At 39.1% G+C, this 12,754-nt stretch overlaps 1 protein-coding gene across 1 annotated transcript in view; it reads right to left on the bottom strand.

Moving 5' to 3' along the window:
* Nucleotides 1-12,586, bottom strand: part of LOC139446123 (cyclin-dependent kinase 17-like) — a 112,611-nt gene extending 100,025 nt beyond the window's left edge. Inside the window, exon 1 of the mRNA XM_071227406.1 lies at nucleotides 12,538-12,586. The gene's annotated coding sequence lies outside the window, so the exon portion shown is untranslated. The remainder of the gene's footprint in view (nucleotides 1-12,537) is intronic.
* Between the last annotated feature and the right edge of the window lie 168 nt (nucleotides 12,587-12,754).

Below are 12,754 nucleotides of genomic sequence, written 5' to 3'. Positions count from 1 at the left end.
ATTTTGAGATACTGAATGCAGTGGAAGAAACTAACTGTTTTAGTTCACTAGTCCTTATAATGATAATACAAGGCAAAACCCTAAAAAATGTCAAATTTCTACTATTCCTTGTGATACCTTAACTATTGGGCCATTTGGCAAGGACTATATGACTAGTGCCATTTTCTAACCCTGGAATGCAGTGTCTTATGCTATAAGGACATGTTTTTTAACATGAGACTTGAAACATAATACAGATGTCATGCTCAGGTGTTCAGTAACCATGGTTACATGACTCTTTTAATATTCTGATGATATTGATGTCACACAGCCTTACGATCCCAACCTAAGCGCTAAGGTTGGCACACTGAGCTAAGGTTGCTTTGTGAAACTGTTGTAACAGCAGACTAAGGTCACATTAATTCTAACCTTAGTGGTTTAGGTTAACCTTAGCTACAGTTATTTTGTGGAATGAGGTGGTTGGGAGCACCAGCAGCACAGGGTCATGATAAGGGTGATTCCCCTTGAGGGGATTCAAACCATGGACCTTCTGATCCAAGGTCAAATGCCTTATCCACATGACCAAAAATGTCAACCCCATCAGTAGGCTGACAAGGTAAGAACAGAGTTAGAAACTAACAGTTTTGGTCCACTACTTATAATGATAACATATAGCAAAACCCTTAAAAAGGGCAAATTTCTACTATTCCTTGTGATACCTTAACTATTGGGCCATTTGGCAAGGACTATATGACTAGTGCCATTTTCTAACCCTGGAATGCAGTGTCTTATGCTATAAGGACATGTTTTTTAACATGAGACTTGAAAAATAATACAGATGTCATGCTCAGGTGTTCAGTAACCATGGTTACATGACTCTTTTAATATTCTGATGATATTGTATCCAACACTTATTTCTCTGAATTCATGAAACACTGATGACATGGACTGAAGGTTGCCCTTCCCATAATGCCAGCTTTAGAATGACCATATAAAACTAGTATTCACAAAATAAGAATGAATCAGTTTAAAACGTGCAAACTCTACTAGAAGATGTTTTTGAGTCAGAGAGAAAGAGCTGGCTATGCTGGCAGAGTCTATGTTTAGGGGTCAGAAAGGAGGTGGTACACTACAAGAGTGAGTGAGTATGTTCTTTATGTCGCTTTGAGCAATATTCCAGCAATATCATGGTAGAAGACACCAGAAATGGGCTTCACACATTATACCCATGTCGGGAATCGAACCTGGGTCTTTGATGTGACGAGCGAACGCTTTAACTACAAGTCTACCCGACTGCCCTGTACACTACAAGAAGCCTTGGTTTGGTCAGAAAGGGTTGTCTTTGCTGCTAGAACCTTTGGGGTCAGAGAGGAAGGAGTTCTAGAATCTTTGTAGGGAGGACAGAAAGGGGGTGCCAATGCTACTAGAAGTCTTGGTGTTCAGAGGGAAAGGGTTGTCCTTGATGCTATGACCTTTGGGGATCAGAAAGAAAAGGATTCCGGAACCTTTGGGAGTGAGAGAAAAGAGTGAGAGCCCTCAAAGCAACCTTTCAACATAATGGACAATGGACTTCATTGCTCAAGGACATTATCAACGATGGCCAGAAACACTGTCTCAACACAACCCTTTATCATCTTGATCATGAAGTTGCCTGAATTTCATTACTTATACCAATAAAATCAACTAGCCCAGAGAGCCGCGAGGCCAGTAGTGGTGGCTACAAACCAGTATCCTTATCAATAAGGTTAAGTCAGTTTAGTGCATCATGTCAGATCAAGTGCTTATCTGGTAAAAATGATACACCTATAACATCATAATAATATCAGTGTTGGATAGTTTCAACCTGGTGAAGCACTGGCCGAACTTGATAAGAACATCTGGCCTTTTCTGAAAGTATCTGCCCAGATCGTAAATATTACCAGCTTTTGAAGTGTTGTGCTTAACATTTCATCTTTGACATCTTAATGCTATTTCCTTATGTATAAATAATTTAACAGAATGAGAATCATTCCTTGACTGTTCTCAAACACTGCCCTAAATATGAAGATGTCTTGAACTTACTTAGATATGTCAGAAGAACTAATACCTGTTTGATAGTCACAATCTGCTTAATATCATACATTTATACTAGGGTCTGTCAAAATGGATGTGTTGAATTGCTGGTCATCAGTTAGGGAACGAAATTAAGCATAACATTTCCCTTATGACTCAAACAGTCAAAAAAAAGGTCCACACTTCTGAAACTTTCAACTTCAACAATTGACTTACATCAGTCACATCACATGTGCCCTCGTGTTGCCACGACGGATGTAACTACACAATCTACAAACACCTGTAACATCACCGCTAGTGTTTGACATATACTACTGAGAAGTAAACTTCAGTGAATCCAGCCGACATTTTATGTTTATGCTCTCAGTCTGTTTCTTGTTTTGGGTCATAACAATATCAACGAGTTTTGTGTGTGTGTGTGTGTGTGTGTGTGTGTGTATGTTGGGGGTGTTGGGGGGGTGGGGGTGGTGTGTGTGTGTGGGGGGGAGTGATGGAGGGGGCAAATTGTACCAGTCTGAAGTAATGCTGATCTAATAGTACAGGCCTACTGAGATACTTTGCTGCAGTTTAACATGGATACCTCACTCAGACACATTATACTGAGTCACTGACTGAGCTGACCAGTCCTTGTTTCAGTCCTGAGCCAAATGTACGAAGTGATAATGGTGTTGAGACACACATCATGTAGGATATAGTTTCTAACAATTGACTACCCAATCACAATTTAAGAATTCACTGTTTTATCAAAACTGTCTTTCAGTTTCTTATCAGCAAACAATATTTTTGTCTTTCACTTGAGCAATGATGCAATATACTAGCAAAATATACAACAAACCAAGTTTCTAGCATACAAATCAAATTGCAGATAGCATAACATTGTAACTCAAATTGCAATTATAGATTTCCTTCTCTTCTGTGTTACTGTGTGTGTGGTCAATGATTCATTTTCTAACCTAACCTCATGAGCATCAATCCACACAATTGGGATATGCATCAACCAAGTCAGCAAGCCTGACCACCCGATCCAGTTAGTCGCCTGTTACGACAAGCATAGTCGCCTTTTACGGCAAGCATGGGTTTCTGAAGACCTATTCTACCCCGGATCTTTACGGGTCAGATAACATATTGTGACATGATATATATCTTATTATGACTGCTGCATGACAGGTATGGACAATGTTGTAGAAACTAATGGTAATCAGTGTTTGATATAAGGAATGAAAGGCAAAGTGTACTCGTCATAAACTGATTAGTTAAAACAAAGATTTAGGGTCCCTGGATTAGAATCATATGTAGAAAGCAGAGCAGTTAAACCTCAAAGATCCCTGACCCAGCGTAGGAATTGTCACTAGTCCTGTAGTCCTTGCCAAACTGCCCAACAGTCATGATAGTTAAGGTATCATAAGTACTAGTACTCAGTAGTAGAAATGTGCTTTTGAAAAAAAGAATTCTATATGTTATCATTATAAGGACACGTTGACTAAAAATGTTACTTGCAGTGACCTCTTGAATATCTATAGTGCTGTAGTGAATACTTTTTATTTATGGGGCCAAATTCATTTAACACGTTGCAGCTTGAAAGATTAAGCCAGGCAATCATGTGTAAATATAGCAAATGCATACATTATTTCTTGTCTGTCCACACACGATGACTGGACTGTAAACAAGGACACACAATGAGACAAGTGGCGGTATCAACAGTATTTTCCACATGACTGACTTCAGGGGGCGGCCTATCCCTACACACATCAATGCTATACTTAGACCCACACCTGTCTGGAGGCTTAATACATTTGTTTTACACAGTAAACTCCCCTAAAATAACTCACGGTTATGGGAAAAACAACTTTAATCATTGTAATATCCTATTGAGAGGAGCAAGTTAATATCATTTATGGGAATGAGTACCGGTCTCCCCTTAAAAGCTACCACTTTGAAACTCCCCGACACTCTGTATTTCCACCACCGTTATTATCAGTCACACATGGGCACTGGATGGTATTTGAATAGCAGTACATAAAAGCAATACCACAAAACAGTTCTAGCAAAATCTTGGCAGTGTTTGCCAACTCGTAGCTGTAAGTTCACGTAGGTATAACACATGCTTTATAAGCAGTAAGTAGGCACGAGCATAATCTTCATTTCCAAAACAAACTATTTCGGCGTGTATCCGAACACCTGCCTAAGGCAATATACAAAACTCTCACAAACATATCATTTGTTTCCATGCCAGCAGATGAGAATGACCGCACAAGTCATAAATTTCCTGATGCACATCAACACTTCTACCAGTAAAGCGATCCGACCTTCCCTTTACAGTAAATCCATTACCATGACTGCCCATTTGACTGACCATCACGCTGAGAGAGGTCCACTGGGAGTGATGAGGGCAGGGGTCCAATGGGAGTGATGTGGGCAGAGGTCCAGAGGGAGTGATGTGGGCAGAGGTCCAGCGGGAGTGATGTGGGCAGAGGATGGACATCAAGAGGATGTAGCATTTAACAGACACATTCACATCAGCTATCTGCTTTCACTTCCTGGTCCATGGATGAATAGTGATGTCTTTTTAGACATGCTAGAAGAACATGTCAAGGCCAAACTGATGTTTACATACACTTTTCACCTGAGTAACTGATTTAGCATTTATGTTCAGAACCCTATCAATACAAACACTATTCCACAATAGTTGATTTTGGATTGAAGTTTCAGTATAAAAACTGTTAAAGAAAAGAGAACAGTGAAATAATATCTACACCATAGACAAACACACACATAGACAGACGGACAGATTCGTCCAGATAACTCTCAGATTTAGAGAAGTTTAGTCTTATCATGCTTAAGAGTGAGTGAGTTGTGTTTAACGCCGCTTTTAACAGTATTCCAGTTATATCACGGCGTGTCAGCTTAATGTGGGAGGAAAGCCCCAAGTGATGCAGGTCATAGACGTTTACCACTTCGGTGAAACCCACGAGCCCGGGTATGGTGCTGACAAACCTAGAAACATAATCAGGGCGAAACAGGGATTCGAACCCACAATCATAGGTTTCTGGTGTGCCCTAGGGATGCAACTCTGCACAGCGAATTGCGGCGCCTTAGACGACTGGGCCACCCGTGCCACCCATGCTTCAGAGATATAATTGTTCGCAGTACTCATACTGGACTTATCAATGCCAAAGAATATTCCTCAGTTAAATCGGGCCCAGAACCAATAGAGTGGTAGATAGTGGGAGGGTCAACTACGTTTTCGGAGAAGGGTGACACTCAGCCAGGTCTCAGAGCAGCCATTATGAACAACCAATCCCCTCTTACAGTCTCATAACAGGCATGACACTGGGAAATGATGAAACCTTGATAACTATTACATTGAAAAGGACAGCCACGCCAAGAATAAGTCACTTTTTCTGATTCCACCCAAAGCATATATTTCATAAAACAATCACTGCCATTCTATTCTCATCCCTTCTCAGCTCTAGCAGCCTTTAGCAGAATTTTTAGTCCATTAGTCCTTACAATGATAACATATAGTAAAACCCTTAAATATTGGCACAATAATACTAGTTCTTATGATAACTATTAGGAAGTTTGGCAAGGACTGTGCTGATAGTGCCAGTTTCTATCGCTGTCATCACCTTTTCTAGCTTTGACCATATGAGATTTCAGGGTCCCTTTAATACTCATTGACAGCCTTATAGAATGCCTTTTATTAAGTTTACACATAACATCTATTTCAGGGAATATGCTACGTCAAGACTACTAATACACCTCAATGTGGTTCTAATGAAGTGGAAGAGTTCAATTGGTTAGCAATAAACATCCAATATATAAATATAGCTCAGCTGCAAACACACGACAGTTAATGAGGTAGTTGAGACTTACAAGTTGTTGATTCTGTTTCCATCAAAAGTTAATTGTCTGTAAGATTCTTACTTCAAAGGATAAATATTTGCTTAATGGCCTACAGAGGACATACCCACAAATCTAAATGTAACTTTCTATTCTAACATGTCTTGGTGCTCATTATACCATTCTAAGTTGATCATTCAAGAGATGTTTATGAAGCCACTCACAAATGCTCATTGACCACCAATATGTTAGGCATTGACTTTCTTTGTCATGTGAGTGAGTGAGTGAGTGAGTTTGGTTTTACGCCGCTTTTAGCAATATTCCAGCAATATCACGGTGGGGGACACCAGAAATGGGCTTCACACATTGTACCCATGTCGGGAATCGAACCTGGATCTTCGGCATGACGAGCGAATGCTTTAACCACTAGGCTACCTGACTACCCCTGTTGTCGTATGAAAACTCTGGTGTATCGTTTCATCTTTATAACCATGTGTACTCCTCGTCTGAATGCAAGCAGCTTATCATAATTATTATCATGTGTAAGAGGGTGTGCCAATATGCATGTGACGTCTATTCTATTCTTGTAGTTAACAAATGTGTGACCGAGGTGGAGTTTTGTCAAATACACATAAATCATTCTATGTTAGAACTGAAACCTATTCCTATTCAGGATGAAAACTTTCACCTGAAAAGCCTTCAGGCATAGGAACGTATTTGAACCATGACTTTACAATCTGATCATGCCACTGACACTCTATACAAGGACTTTCAAAGCCTGACACTGATGGTGGTGCTGATGAAGCTGGTAGGTCACCAGCCAGTAAAGACCCAATCTGTTTGTCTTCACTGCTTCCTATTCCTTGTGATAATCACACTGCAAGTCGGCGATGTTAGAGGGACCACATCACTCAAAGGACCAAGTTCCTCCGTAGCGAAGATGTTGCAATTATACCCTTGGGACTGACACATGGGTCAGTGTTAGAAACTGGCACTAGTTCTGTAGTCCTTGCCTAGTCCAACTGCACAATAGTTAAGATATCATAAGGACAAGTAGAAATTTGCCATTTTTATGGGTTTTGCTATATGTTATCATTATCATAGACTAACATTTAGTCTATGAAATCTTATATTACACAATACCATTCCTGACTCTAAAAACAAATTAATAATTTTCCCGATGGGAATAGAGATAGCTAAAGCTGGCTAGACTTGCCTTAGTATACGTTTCTAGATCATTATTTTTTTATAAAATGAATATATTCCACAGTCATGGTGCAGGACTATGATTATCAGGACTAGTGGGCTAAAACTGTTAGTTCCTACCACTGTGGATGACATGGATATAGAAACATGAGCATAGATAGTAGGTACTCTCTCCCACCAAATCTTCAGGATGGGAAGAACTATTTAGATTATTTACACGAAATGAGCTGTACTAATTTAGACATCATGGAGATAGTTAAAAAAAATGGAACTAGTTATTTCCTCAAGTATATCGAACATTTGAAATAGAAGCTATACCATTAAAACATCTTGTATTTCCTACTGGTATTATCAGATTAAGCTTGGTGAAGGCCTCTTGGGTTTTCCCATTCATCAATATATATTGCTGTATTACCAATGTCCATATTTTATTCTTTTTCATAGCATTTCAGCAGGGTTCAATCAAAATGATAATTGTCAAATTTGGTACATTATATAGAACATGATAGAAGGATATCTGATAAAAAGCATATAACATATCCTCATGCCATTTGTCTCCAGCAATACACATGTGGGGACTCTAGCAATGGTCCCCAGCAATCCATGCAGGTCGCAAGAGGTGACTAAATGGTAGGGGTGAAACCATAAAGCAAGGTCACGATATGATACATATCTCGATACATAGGTAACGATACGATACATAGGTAACGATATGATACATATCGCGATACACATACTGACATAGTCACGTCAAATTGCATGGCAACTTCTTGACTGTTCTAAAGGAAAAGGTAGCTGTAGACACATGTCCGTAGCTGCTATTTATAGTAGTGAACTTGGAACACTAATAACAACACATTTTGTAATTTTTGACTGACAAAATTGCTGGGGGTCATTAAATGAGGAGTAAGTAATATATTTTAGCAAGGGTGTCGTCTTGTATCCAGATAGAATAAAATGTATTGTGTATCGTATCATTGCATGCACCGATGTATCGTTTCACCCCTACTACATACTAATGTACTAAATAGATCGATGGTCAGGCCAGGGGAGTTGGTTAATTGCATGTCATAGTATCCCAGTTGTGTGGGTAGATGCTGATGTCAATCAGGGGATTGTCTGGTCCAGACCAGTTCTGACATACAGACCTCTGTCATATAGTTGGAACATAGATGGGTGCAGAGTTAAATAACATACTGTCAGTGACGAACGGAAACAGAAGCAAAGCAGCAAAAAACTATGATTGTCTGTTAGTATTAAACAAGGGCTTTAGACTAGACTGACATTGCGACAGTAGGGGTGGGGTGTAGAGCATGTTACGTGCACCTGGGTAGCCATGTTTGGATGATAAGGTAATGAATATGTTGTACAGCCGACTGAGTGGACTGATCCCAAACAAATGATGGCTACATTGTAAATACTTAATTAGTTAATACGAGATTCTTAACATATCACATAGATATAGTTCCTTTGTAATATTTTGATAGTACGAAATATTTAAGAAATTGCAGTGATTCCAGCATTTATGCAACAGTTTCAGGATTTTATCGATGATTACCTTGCTTACTAAAAGTGTGAGTGAGTGAGTTTGTTTGTTTTAACGCTGCTTTTAACAGTATTCCAGTTATATCAGGGCATGTCAGAGGAGGAAAGCCCCCAGTGATGCAGGTCTCAGACGTTTACCCTTTCAGGAAAACCCATGAGCACGGGTATGGTGCTGACAAATCTAGAAACTTAATCAGGGTGAACCGGGATTTGAACCCACAATCAGAGGTTTCTGGTGTGCCAAAGGGATGCAATTCAGATGACCGGGTCACCCGTGCCCCCACTTACCAAAAAGAATCTATTAATTTCAAATATGTATGAACTAAAGGCACACTGCTTATTACAAAACCTTGCATTATAGTATTTATTTAGTTGTGTAAATATAGATTTAAAAAGCAAGAGAAGCCTTATGCTGTATTACTGTCTATGATACTGAGCATTTTGATCTTTATCTTATCATGTTTATATACATTATATTGTAAGTGACACAGGTTGAAGATGTTTACCACTTTGGCGAAATCCATGAACAAGGATATTATGACAAGCTGAGGAACATAATCAGGGCTCTTCGTATTCAAACCAAGGACCAGTGGATACTGGCATGGCTAAGGGACACAACTCTGCATAAAGTAATGCAGCCCCTTTGAACATGTTGAAGACTTGGTCGCCTACGCATGCTGAATGTGACGCAACGGAGCTGCTCAATCAAAGTGAATGACTTAAGACCCAGCCAAAGCAGATATTGAGAATGATAAGCTGGATGACTTCGTCCAGTCGTAGTCTAGACAGTGTGATTAGCATCACCAGCATGATCAGTGCTCTGACGGAAATTATGGAAGTGACGTTAGTTTAAAGCTCCTTACAGCATCAAATTGTCCCTGAGCTTAAAGATAGGTGACAAGGGTGTCATGCAATGGTATGGAACTTCCTTCATAATGCCATCTGCATTTCGATCGGATTTAAATATATCTGCAAGTGGAGCACACTGACAAATATTTATGCAAAACATGTACTTAATGTATATACTGTAATAGGAGACTCGTGAATTGGAAACACATGCGGCATGTAGGTGATATTTCTGGCTTCATAACTGAATTACACTTGCTAGAATGAACACTGACCATGTATTTTCAAACACTAATCGTTCTAGTATGCATTTCATTATCTTGAGCCTGTATATCATGGACAAGAAGATATTGTGGCACACAGAATTGGTATTTGTCTGTGCCAAATACTTTTGAGTCTACCAGTCTCAATATTTCTCAAAGCATCATTTACCCATAGTTTAATGCTATCGTATGGACTACTTTACCTGAGCATACTAGACCAAAGAGTATTTTACTAGGCTCAGGCTTCAGACTAGTGGTTAAAGTCAAAGACTGATGATGCAACAGAAGAATTAGGAAGAACAAGATGCACTGGTGTGAAATTGCATCCCAAATGCAAGGTTTGATGTTCACGATCTCAACCACTGGTTTGTCCAGATCTGCTGACTGTCACTCCAAACTGCCATGATGTAACGGGCATTGAGACTGGCAGAGCAGGAAAATACCAGACATACTAAATTTCCATTCAGTTTCATTTCATCCTTTTGGGTCTTTATCGTGTTCACCAAATAACATGAAATAAAGTTATGTTTTTCCCAGAAAAACAACGTTGAACAATATTAAGCATCGCCTACTAAGTGCTGATCACCATGATTTTGAATCATGTCAAACTTGGCCACATATTACAATAACATTATGTAAGGCTTATTAAAAAGAATGAGGTAACAAAAACCAATGAAACTACCCCAATGAATCAGAATATCAAAGTGATTAGAGCTGGGACTGGTAACTCGGGTACTGGGGTCGGGTGGGTCCTGAGTAGGACCCGGGTACCCACAAGACTACCTAGACCCGTGGTTCGTCACCTGATAAATGTTTTAATGACAATAACAATCAAACTCCATGTTTACACTACAAGTCACTAAATGTTCTCATTTCTTTCTGACTATGCACAGATTCCTTCTGACTTTAACATGTTTGTGTAAAGATAAAGCTTTAGTCAACTTCAATGTATGCATGATCAGATCATTTTATATGTGTGTCTCAGTAGTTTTTGCCAGGGCTCCTGTAAGACAATCCTTGATTGTACATTTTGTAGCCAACTTGAGACTTACAGCGGTTATCTGGGTAGGGTTGGGTAATAGGGGGTCAGGCACCCGGGACATACATTTGGTCTTGTCATGTATGATATGCACATACTTTTCTTTTGTATCATTTCGGGCTGTCAGCATGATAAACTACGAAATTTACAATCTTTCAACTCTGTTTTTTTCACACCAAAATTATATTCTAATAAGAACCCCTTATTTTTATTTTTGAGAGCGCCTCGGGCACTTATTACGTCGAATATGGTATATCTGAATTGCAAAAAGGAATGCGCTGATATCAATCACTGGATTGCCTGGTCCAGACTTGATTATTTTCAGACCGTTATATATCTGGAATTATGCAGAGTGCAGTGTCAAAAAAACAACCAACCAAAAAATTCCACTCTAATTAAACATCTGTGGTAATGTTTGGTGATCCATTTATGAAATTACAGCTAACTGAAAGAATGTGAACTGTGGGGGTCAGATAATGCCTCCCTGGCCTAGTGGATAGAACATCTGCCAAGAGAAGAAGGTTGGTGGTTCTATACGCTAGCCATGTCATTCCAAAAGATGTTAAAAGGTGATATTTGTTGTTACCTTGCCTGGCGTTGAGTTTCGCAGTGGGCTAGCACTATAAAAGCATCAATCCAGACTAGAACAAGCAGCCACCAAACAACCACACACACATGCATGCATGTATATTGCTATAAAAGTGCAATAATCTTAAACAAAATGTTAAACCCCACTTTACATCATCTCAGCACCTAACTGCTAGCAGACAAATCAGCATGATCAGTGATGAAAATATATATTCAGTTCAGATTTCATTACATCAATCATTTCAGTGTTTTGGGGTCCTTGAGAGTTGCTACAATCTTTTTAATATTAAGCTCATAACAAGGACCCTTGATTTTTATGAATAATGTTGAACACTGCATATTGTTGTTTCACATGTTTTAGGAGTGGAGAATATTTTCTCATATGTTGAATAATATGATATGTTTTGAATATAACATTATGACAGACTTGGAGAATGTCTTCTATGCTGATATGAATGTTGCTAACATAAGGTTAGAATCAGATAATGTTGTCTATGTTGGAGAAATTTCATGCCATCTTCATAAAGCATACACTTCACAAAGCAATCTTAGCGCCAAGAGGCCCAAGACTATCATAAGCCTATGTAAAGCATGGGAGTTATAATCACCTTAGCACTGAGATCACTTTGTGGAAATAGGCACTGTGATCCCCAAATTTCTTATCTCTTATAATGGTTATATATTACGTATATTTGAAATTAAATATTGTAGGATGTCTAGACTTGATCAGCTAAGAAACTATTTTCTATGCAAGATATGCTCATGTCATTAAAAGGATTCCTGTCTGGCTGTCACAAATTGCCTATGGCTCCAGCCTACTTCATCATGTTTCCCAAACACTTACACATTGCTCAAAGTAAAAGATAAAAATTAACCAAATTATACACGGTTCTTCATTTCTATGAGAAGTACCTGTGGCCATATTGCAACAACAGTTATATTTGTAATTCACAACAGACGTGCCGGTATCAATCGGCGTGGAAATGCCGAAACTTGTCCACTTCTGAAACTGACAGGCGGTTTCAACATTCATCGGCATGAAGGAAAATATAACTATCGCGTCAGAAGGAAAATATTTTACACGTTTCCTTAATAGGCCAGGTAGCTTATATGACAATGACGTAAGTTGGATCTCGACCAAAAAGAAACATATTGTGTTTCTTTGTTGCAACTCACCTCAACTTTTTCTTGTCAGCTGGACAGCCATATTACGTCCTGTCGCTTAGGATCTTACACAATCACAGATATCTATCGTTTGTGAACAGGAAGCTTTAAACGACCTATCCTGTGACATATGTCTCTTGATGATCATAAGAGTAAATGATATACCATATATTTCTCGCTTTCTATGTGGTGATTGTATCTGTGAGATGTGAGCGGTGCTAAAACCGGA

Source organism: Haliotis cracherodii, unplaced genomic scaffold (genome assembly GCF_022045235.1).
Source record: "Haliotis cracherodii isolate W230 unplaced genomic scaffold, xgHalCrac1.p SCAF_6, whole genome shotgun sequence".
Classification (NCBI taxonomy): Eukaryota; Metazoa; Mollusca; class Gastropoda; order Lepetellida; family Haliotidae; genus Haliotis; species Haliotis cracherodii.
The sequence above is the reverse complement of the archived record's forward strand: the minus strand, read 5'-3'. Positions and strand labels throughout refer to the sequence as shown.